Source organism: Lepisma saccharinum, chromosome 3 (genome assembly GCF_977018435.1).
Source record: "Lepisma saccharinum chromosome 3, izLepSacc3.1, whole genome shotgun sequence".
NCBI classification, from domain to species: Eukaryota; Metazoa; Arthropoda; class Insecta; order Zygentoma; family Lepismatidae; genus Lepisma; species Lepisma saccharinum.
Genome location: NC_139231.1, coordinates 111,934,697 through 111,944,612, shown reverse-complemented (window position 1 = coordinate 111,944,612; position 9,916 = coordinate 111,934,697). Strand labels below are relative to the sequence as shown.

Below are 9,916 nucleotides of genomic sequence, written 5' to 3'. Positions count from 1 at the left end.
AAATTTTTGATTCAAATTCAAATTATAGTTTACGTAACATCACTGCCTGAAAGTCCTTGCCCTTGTTACATAGGGGGTTAATTAAGTATAAAAAAATATTGTGAGATATTCTAGAACACGAGACGTCATTAACATTGTGTTAAAATGCCTAACGTTCTCATGTGTAGTTTTTATCCTTTGGCGGACACAATTTCCTTCTGGAAAGTTCCACGGCATTCATTAGTGCCCCTTTATCTTCAAAGCCGTTTCATGCCACACAATCTGCTGTTGCTCTGCATTGTTCACAATTAGCTGAACAATGCTCCAGTCTGCAGCGATGCACAACAATAATGGACCAGTGAAACCATTACATGAGAGTAAGTCGATAATCATTGGAGCATCAAGCTGCTTCATTCATTTACTAGTATTGTTGTTATCACTGGTGACTGTACATAATAATATAAACTTAACCAATTCATTGTTCATCAATGTTTGAATTTCCGCTATCTATAGTCTTATGCACTGTGCGGATTAAACTGTTTGCTTTGTGGAATGCACACTTAGTGACATATTTGTGATTTGGTTTTGGGAAGGTTTTTTTTTGGGGGGGCATGCAAATTTCTGTGCATGTTACCAGCCAGTAAAGTATACTATTGCTTGGCGGTTCTCCAGTACCTTACGATATTGGTTGTAATCTAGGTCATTAAATCTTATTTAATACCCTTGCACGTAATTTAGAAACTGTATATTTACATTCTTAGAAACCCAAATTCGTACAAAAAAATAAATATCGAACTAGTAACACTTAAAGCCGAAAACATAAACAAATTTCCATCGCCAAGTTCTAACTTAAAGTTCATTTAACCAACCTAAAAGTTTCTTGGGAACAGTGTAATACAAGTTCGGTGAGGTTGGTCAGTTGGAAAATGGTGTCCTCTAATTCACAAGGATACATTTTGGCATAGACATCTTTGATTATTAGATCATTAATGGATACGAATGATTTTTCAAATGTGTTTATTGCATAGTTAAAAAATTGTATACTATGTGATTTCAGTTCCATTTTCTTTAAGGAGGATAAAAACATCCCTGGCAGGGATAAAAATATTTTTTTTTACCGGGGTAAAATGTTTTGTGGGGAGGAAATCTCTGGCATCCCCCCCGTTAATTCGTAGACTGACCTTATGTCAAAAAGGGTTAGAGAGATTAGATTAATATTATTATTCATATAATTGTAGGCGGAGGAGCGTCAAGGTTTTGAAAAGGAATAATAAAAAAAATCTGCAAAACCATGGAACCATGCTGGTCTCATGGGCAATTAATTTTCAAGATGACGTAGCACTGAGAACGACAAGATTTTCAAATTCTTCATATGAAGCTTCAAAGAAAGACAAGCCCGCCAGCACTTGATCTAACCTAATTTCTGTGCGTTGATTTCAAATCTGAAGCTAGTTTTTCTCTGTAAGTTCTAGTTTTTTTTCAATTCAACATTTTAATTTTTAAGAATTTTTCAACATGCAATTCAACATTTTAAAGTTCGATGCCATCTTGGATACCATCTTGGCGAAGATATTCTTCATTTATGTGTATGTGCAACAAAATATGCATTATAGTTTGAAAACTTTGCAAAATGAAACACTTGTTTGAACTGTTAAACATCGTGTCACCCCAGTCAAATTTGTTCGTGCTTCCATTTGAACTTAGAAAGTTCAACCTCTGCACTAGCTTACATTATCTGTGACTTGCACAAGATTAAGAATATTCGAGAATTAATCTGATTTTCTTAAAAACAACAAAATTAACCATTATGCAAACGTTTTTGGCATTTGAACAATATATTAGAAAGGTATGTTATTTACAACTTTAACTATTTTATGTAAATATTGTAAAAATCTATTTTAAATGCAAATCCATAGAAACCTGTAAATATCCACCAAGTTTCCTTGGTTTTTTTGTAAATAACCGTGCAGTATAAAAGGAAGCCGATTTTCTGTATATTTTGGGATCCATCGTTGGGAAGTCGAGGTGAGCAGACCCCTTTTTCACGTTGGCGACCTCAAAAGATAGAAAGATGCAGAGAACGGTATATGACAGGAGACAGCTCCAGAAGCAAAAGGCAAGAGAAGCCCAAGACGGAAGGAACCAGAAACCTGAAGATAAGACGGAATCCAACCAGGCACGCCAGATGGAGACAAACGTTCAATTAGCATTCCTGCACAGTATGTGCAAGAAAATCCACCCCAAGGAAGACGACACTACGATACGCAACGCCATCACGCTGTATCTCGCTAAGTGAGATGACAATGCACAGGAGGAAACTACCGGTGTAAAATCCATCATCCAGACAGAGTCCTCTAGCAGTAGGTAACAACCAATCAGAAAAAAAGAGTATGAAGATACATCCACAGCAGAAAGAATGGAAGAAGTAAATCACATGGATACTTCAATAGTAAAAAAAACGGCAGATGAAGGCTTCATCGTCGCAAGGAAGATAGCAAAAGTCAGTGAAAACGCTACATGAACACCTGCTACGGTTGAAACGAATAATATATTTCAACCTCTGAACATCCATCAGCCAGACATCACTGCACGACCTTCAGAGACAACGGGAAAACGACCTCCATCACTATTCCTATTTCACACTAAGAATAGATATGCATTCACCACAGCCATCACCAAAGTTGCAGAGAAAAAACCGACAGTGAAGATAACCCGAGATGGCATAAGGGTACAGCTCAAGACGAAAAAGGCTTTCGATCCAAGTCACAGAATACTGCAAGCTGAGTGACACGGAGTATGCTACTTCGACTCCAAAAATAGACAGACCAATCAAGATCGTCATAAGAAAATTGCCAATAGATACGCCTGTAGAAGACATCAAAGCAGAGCTTGCAGAGACCTACGACGTCCTCGACGCCTCCCAAAAGACAAAGAGAAACAAACGCACCCATGACAAAGTGCCGATGTCTCTATTTTTGATTGCCATCAGAAGAACAGCGAAAGCTAGAGACATTCACCAAAAAGAATACTTGTTAGGCTACAGAGTTCAGGTTACGCCATACAGATCCCCTGGAATACCTCAATGCCATAGGTGCCAGAGGGTAGGACACACACAGAGAAATTGCCAAGCGGCGCCTAGATGTGTAAAATGTGCACAGAGTCGCCTGTCCAGAGAATGCGAGAAGAAGGACGCTAAGTGCTGCAACTGCGGGGGAGAACATCCAGCTAACTTCAGAGGCTGTAAAGTATTCCAAATAGCCCCAAAACCAACAACAGCTGAGTCTCTTCAAAAGTCAACTCCAAGAAGAGAAACACCACTACAGACTGACCGAAAGAACAGAGGAGACACTACATATGCCATAACAGCAACTCCAAAGCAGAGAAGACCTGAATACCAAGAACCAAGGCAACAAAACAGCGAAGAAGACGAAGGAACACTCCAGTGGTTACTTCAGAAACTTCGCAGAGGCAACATCCTACAGAGGATAAAGAGTGCCAGAAACAAGATGTCACAACTTCAAAGTAAAGAGGACAAAAGCCACATCCCTGACGGAAGTCTGCCTAGACATCGTCGCAGCAGAGGACTTCTAAAACTCACAGATACGACATCAAAAACCAAGACGGCCCTTCTTAGGACCAAAAACGAATTGTCATTCCAGGCCCTTTTAAGGACCACAATATAACGGTTCTAACGGAACCAAAACAAACCACGAAGCAGATGTATACACCAAGCGACAGTTGCAGGAGGAAAAGAAGGACAAGTCAACCAACCCACGTCAATAGTTAACTCGACACAGGAAGAAATAGGAGCCAGGCCTGTTAAAGGCGATACTTCACAAAACAACCTTCAAATAAAGAAGTCAGTCAGTCAGTATATTTCGGCTTTCTTACCCGATTGCTGGGTATCACAAGTTTACCTTGTAGGGAGAACTACCCAGTCTTGGGACGCTGCAGTTTGCTTGGGCTAGTTTCTCATAACCTGCTGCTTCGGCTTTAGTTGCTTGCGACACCAAAGCAATTGTGAATAATCTTGGAAGGGTTACCCGTTTCAGATTTGTCATCAAATCTGCGTCAGTTAACCTAAATCTAAGATTGCCAGGGAATATGTATTATTGCACATTAATGACAATAAACCAATCTTTATTGGAAGGAAGTTCCAAACCTTTTCATTACTAAAAACTTAAGAAATGTATAAAATCCGACACCAGTGACCAAGTCAGGGTCTATAATCTAGTTACTCTATTAGCCAACTGAGAAATCCGATCAAGGGTAACTCAGTAACGAGCCCTAGACCCTAGAAGACCAGTGTAGGTGCGTTTCAACATGTATTCAGTGTAGTGAAATATAAATATAAATTTAAGTCTTTTTTCAGGCGCGTATATTCTAGGCTATCACCGAAGCTTAGATTAAATACAGGAAATAATCGACTAGCAAATGTGACTGATGTATCACTCTCAAACAACGACCGCGGGAGAAAACGATAGTATAAAACCCGCGACTCCTGTGCATCGTACTCCCGCGAGGAGGGGAGGGGGAGAGTGAACCATGCTCCCTTATGGCCTGAGCTGAACCGAAGAAAAGGCTGCGCGAGAATTTTTCGTCCAAGGTTTGTGTTCGCTCCATACATGGGGATGGACTCCTTTCCTTTAAAACTACCACCAGGCTTCAGCGGATAAATTCTTCCCCGACCAGCGCCTGGAGGCGGTCGGTGACGTATTTGTAGTATCTTCCAAACCCAAGTGTGGACAGGAAAGTCTTCACTTTACAAAGGCCATAAAACCTTACAGCGATTCCAGCATGGGATTTTTCCCAGGTAAGGGAAATTTTGAAACTAAGCTACTATTACAGGAACGGGAAAAGAGTGGCTCGCATGCGATAGGGATTTTGTCCTCTAGGCCAAAACAACACTGTCCCATCGAACACATGAAGAACTCACAGGCCCCTGACCTTCAACCAACCACGCTTTACGATGTTTTCAACCCCTCTGCTGCTTTGTTTATGACTGGCTGGGGTAGACTGATTGGCCGGAGATGACAAAGGGCATTTTGAAAGTGGAAATCGCGTTGAAGGAAGTTTAAGACAATTAGGTTTCTTCCTACACTTTCTTAAGTGTATCGAGTGAGTGAATTACGTATATATGTTTTGAATGATCTATGCTGCGTCGTATAGTGAACGAAAATGAGTAACATAATTAACGGACTATTGACGAAACAATTGACTCGGCTTTTGCATGAGGATAAACTTCAAATCGTGAATCTGGCATCGCAAAGAAGAGAAGAATGGATTTTGTTATTTTGCGTTGCTTTTCTGCCACTTTAGCTAATCGCGACGATGAGGATGAGTAACGATACGATGAAATTCATGAAGGGACATTCACAAAGAATATTCATGTCCATGCCTGGATTTGAACCCAGGTCGTAGTGCGCTGTGCTAATAACCATTTTACCACAGACGTTGCCAAGAGAAGAACGAAGTTCCTGTTCAAATGAAATATTCAAGGTAAGAAGTTTATTATACGCGTATATTTTATTCTCGCACGTATGCCTACATAAATATTTCACAATATGGGCCTCTATATTTTATAAATAACCATGAAATATTTGAAATGTTTTCCTTATTTTTTTCTATATTAATGAAAGTGATATTTTTATAATTATTAGTAAATTGTAATGTATGTATTTTAATCGCAATGTCATATCACCTTAAAATCCAAGAAATTGAAAGAAAAAGAGCCTCCCATTTGAACATTATGATAAAAAGAGATAGCCCAGGTTTTGAACCCAGCATACGCCACTAGCTTCTTCCTTGAAACTAACATGTACGCGTATGTCAACATACAGAAAGCAAGTAATGTAAAAAAGAGATATTCATGGAATGTAAAGTTCAAATAGGTTGTATTCAGGTAAGAATTTGCACTTGTAGCTCTCATGCTTATATACGTTCTCTTATTTGATGCTCCATCATTAATCTACCACCATATTTTTATCCCATCGCCGTTCATAACGCTCTTCCATCGTCTTCGGACCTTGATGAAAGCTCTCTCCCTGTTCATCGCTAATAGTTCCACCAAGGCTTTCGGAGAATTGATCAAGCGACTGTTCAGGAAATGGATCTTTACAGTAACTTTGCACCCAAAATCTCGGAAAGCCAACATTCAACCAGAATCTCGTAAGTGTTCCGACATTTTGTTACCAAGATTTTATTTTCTTAACTGCCACGAAAACAGTGCTGGCCTCTTATTATATTTCCTGACAAATTTCTCGTCACATACAAGAATGCGAATTTGAGGTCCATCGAACACATCTATTTTGATCTTATCGAAATATAGCGAGAAAAACAGAAACTATATGTTGAAAATATTGACAATTTTTATTCAATGCCTTCACAAATAGCTTCATCAAGCGAAACTTGATGTGGAGCCGGGGAAAATGATTCTGTCTCGGCTGACAATTATTCTCAATGTCTAGCATCCCTGCTTCCAGAGTTTCACAGATACGTAGGCCTCTCCTCCTGTGTCCAGTGTTTCTCTCAAGCATGGATACTTCGTGAAGCCTTTCTGCTGTTCAAGCACGGAGCTGATCATTTTGAGATTCCAAAATGATCCAGTTGTGTTCGTGATATTCGAGTAAGTCAATATAATTTTTTTATGTTATTATTTGCAAAATTAAAGAGAATTTCTGAGTGGCCAAACTGCTGACTCAGGGTGAACGACGCCCTTCCTGAAGCTCCCTCGCCACTGGAGGAATTGGGTGGGCTCTAGCCTACCGTGATATATTATAAGCTCACCCTCCTGCCCACTGCGAAGTTAGAAATGTTTAGGAAAATTTATAGTACGAGCGGCTTTGGCCGGGTATTTATTTATTCCAATCTTCTAATAGACAGGAAATTAATGAATTCTAACTATAGTGTAAAATGAACTTGGACTTGAACGGCACTCGGAGTGTCACTATTCATCTTAGCGACCCCGAAAACTATGGATCCCACACTAATATCGGTCGTTTTACATGTCACCCCGTTCCCACCCCCACCCCTAGAGGTTCCACAGATGCCTTGGATTTGAACGGTATTGGGGTGTCACTATTCATCTTAGCGACCCCGAAAAATATGGACTCCACACTAATATCGGTCGTTTTCGATTATTTTTACATTTCACCCCTTCCAACCTCTACCCCTAAGAGTGCCATGTTTGTCTTGGAGTTGAACGGCATTTGGAGTGTCACTATTCATCTTAGTGACCCCGAAAACTATGGATTCCACACTAATATCGTTCGTTTTACATGTCACCCCTTCCCATCCCACCTAGGGGTGCCAGGGGTGTCTTGGAATTGAAACACATTGAGAGTTCACCTTAGCGACTCCGAAAACTATGGATTCCCCACTAATGTCGGTCGTTTTACATGTCACCACTTCCCACCCCCACCCCTAGGAGTGCCAGGGTTGTCTTGGAGTTGAACGGTATTGGGGTGTCATACTCCCACAGTATTTCTTTCAAGATTGCAAGTGATAAGTGTACCAAGTTTTGTTAAAATCGCTCCAGGCATTCTAGAGTTATGCCGGAACAAACACACACACACATATACACACATACATTCATTACACACTCAGATTAAGAATTAGCCCCCCCCCCCCACTGTTTGCCAATTTCGCCCCCGTACTATGCTAAACTTTATCTACCAAGGGAAATATAACTGTCCTTGCTCCCTCCCCGAAGTTTTGGAACCCAATCACCGCTAGTGAGTGTTACATTTTAAATCTAGACTACAAGAAAATGTAATTTTCTAGAAACATTTTTAAGAAGAAATTTGAGTTCTAGGTTAACTCGGTGGTAGAAATACATAATGTTATGCAACCAAATTCACACTAAAAACTCTTCTTTTTATTTCAGACGAGCTTTGGAGTGAGTTGTATCTGGTTCCACTGGTGGGGTCACTGGCTTTTATCATTGGATTACCTACTATGTATGTAGTACATATTATATATATATAAACTTGCATCATTATATGAGTACATTTAAAAAAAATTGAAGGACAGTATGCTACTGGTAAAACCTTCCTGCTGGAATCTTAACCTGAGAAACCCATTTGTGCTGCAAGGTAGTAAAAAGAACATTAAAATGTAATGAGTGGTATAGTAAGGAAAGGAAGGACTAGCTTGATATTACATACGAGAGCAATTTTTCTTGCATTGCCAAAATGATTGACGAAAAACTCTCCTTATAGGCTAACATGCAGTACATACTCTGTCGATATTTTCAAACGGGCACAACATGACTTATATTTTATAAATGAGGTCCCAATAAGAACGTACGATTTAATTTTATAATAAAACTCATAATTTATTGCAAAAGTTGTATATTTTTTTTTAAAAAATGGTATGAATTTTATTTAGACATCAAGTACAGACATTGGCATTAAGGATTGAATACGATGTCAGACAAATGTCCCCATGACTCTTCTGACAAACTCTTGCTCTTTTGACAACATTTTTTATCACGTTCTTGCACATTTGTGACTCAATTTCGCCAATGAAGCGGAGATTCAACGCTTTGTTGGAGAAATTTTGTGGAAAATGTGCAGAAACATGATGAAAAATTTTGTCAAAAGAGGAAGAGTTTGTCAGAAGAGTCATGGGGGATATTTATCCAATATTGTATTCAATACTTAATGACAATGTCTGTACTTTTTAATATAGGTATATAATCAACACATTCAATTTCCGCCCTCATTGTACTCTATTGTTTATTTGGTCACATGAGGTAGTCCCCGAACACAGGATGTACAGAAGCATGGTGACGTCACAGCGACTGTTGGAAGTGGTCACCATTAGCATCAATGCATGCCTGCACACGCATCTCCATGTTACAGAAGGTAACCACCAACACATCAGGAGTCACAGCGTCAATTTCCCGCCGAATGCTGTCTTGCAGTTCAATGATAGCCCGTGGCTTGTTGCGATAGACCTTTTCTTTCAGCATGCCCCATGAACAGAAATCCGGTGGGGTAAGATCAGGCGATCTAGTACCGACTCATACTGTACTGTAAATCATGAACCACTGATTGTAAGCACGAACTTTCAACCGAACCAGAACAAACACGAACCACTATCAGGTGCGTCACAACAGCATGGCCAAGAAACCAGACTGAAAGCACACGTCCATACCATTGGCATTTAACGGCAGAATCGCCCAGACGACCGCAATCCCCACGCAAGGACTAGGAGACTGTAGCCTCATCTCCAATGACGTCACCATACTTCTCATACACCAAGGTAAGTCCGTAGCAAATGTCATTGCATTATGACCAATTGTTTGATTTTTATAAGGGAAAATCAGAGGCCGAGATCGAGTGAAACATCTTGTATTAACGACCATTATATAGCTAATACGGTATTTTTAAAGATTCACTTTCCAAAAATACATTTATAGTACAATCAACGACAATTTATAATCATTATATATTTGTATGCATGATAAAATGTTCAAATTTGAACAAAACACGGTTGCGTACCGTTTTCGTTGTAACGCTAGAATATTGTAACTACGGACTGTGTAGTAGCCTGAGCAGGCACACTAAGTATTAGAAAGTGCAATTTGGTACAGTTGATGTGGGAAGATTTTTTTTTCATCTTAGCTTCTACTGTAGCTACTATATTCGAATAAGTTGTTCTGAAGCGTATTTAAAATAATATTGATTGTAATTATTTTTGTCTCATAATTTCAGTTACGGCATTGCTGTGCTTGAAGGACATGTCGAGCCAATATTTCCTTAAGTTAGCGACGCAGGTGGCACCCCACCAGAAAGCTGTTAGTTTACATTCGTCGTGAATTTATTTTGTTCTCTATGTAAGTGAACTGTTCGTGCATTTTTAACATTTCTAAATTGAACACTACGGGTACGTAGTTTTGGGAGTGCCCAGCCTTTTTTCACTATGGGAGGAA

The 9,916-nt window shown here is 39.6% G+C and overlaps 1 long non-coding RNA gene across 2 annotated transcripts in view; it reads left to right on the top strand.

Moving 5' to 3' along the window:
* Positions 1-296: 296 nt before the first annotated feature.
* Positions 297-9,916, top strand: part of LOC145985962 (uncharacterized) — a 49,553-nt gene continuing 39,933 nt past the window's right edge. For both annotated transcript variants that reach the window (XR_014441471.1, XR_014441470.1), the window contains exon 1: positions 297-356. This is a non-coding gene — a long non-coding RNA (uncharacterized LOC145985962). The remainder of the gene's footprint in view (positions 357-9,916) is intronic.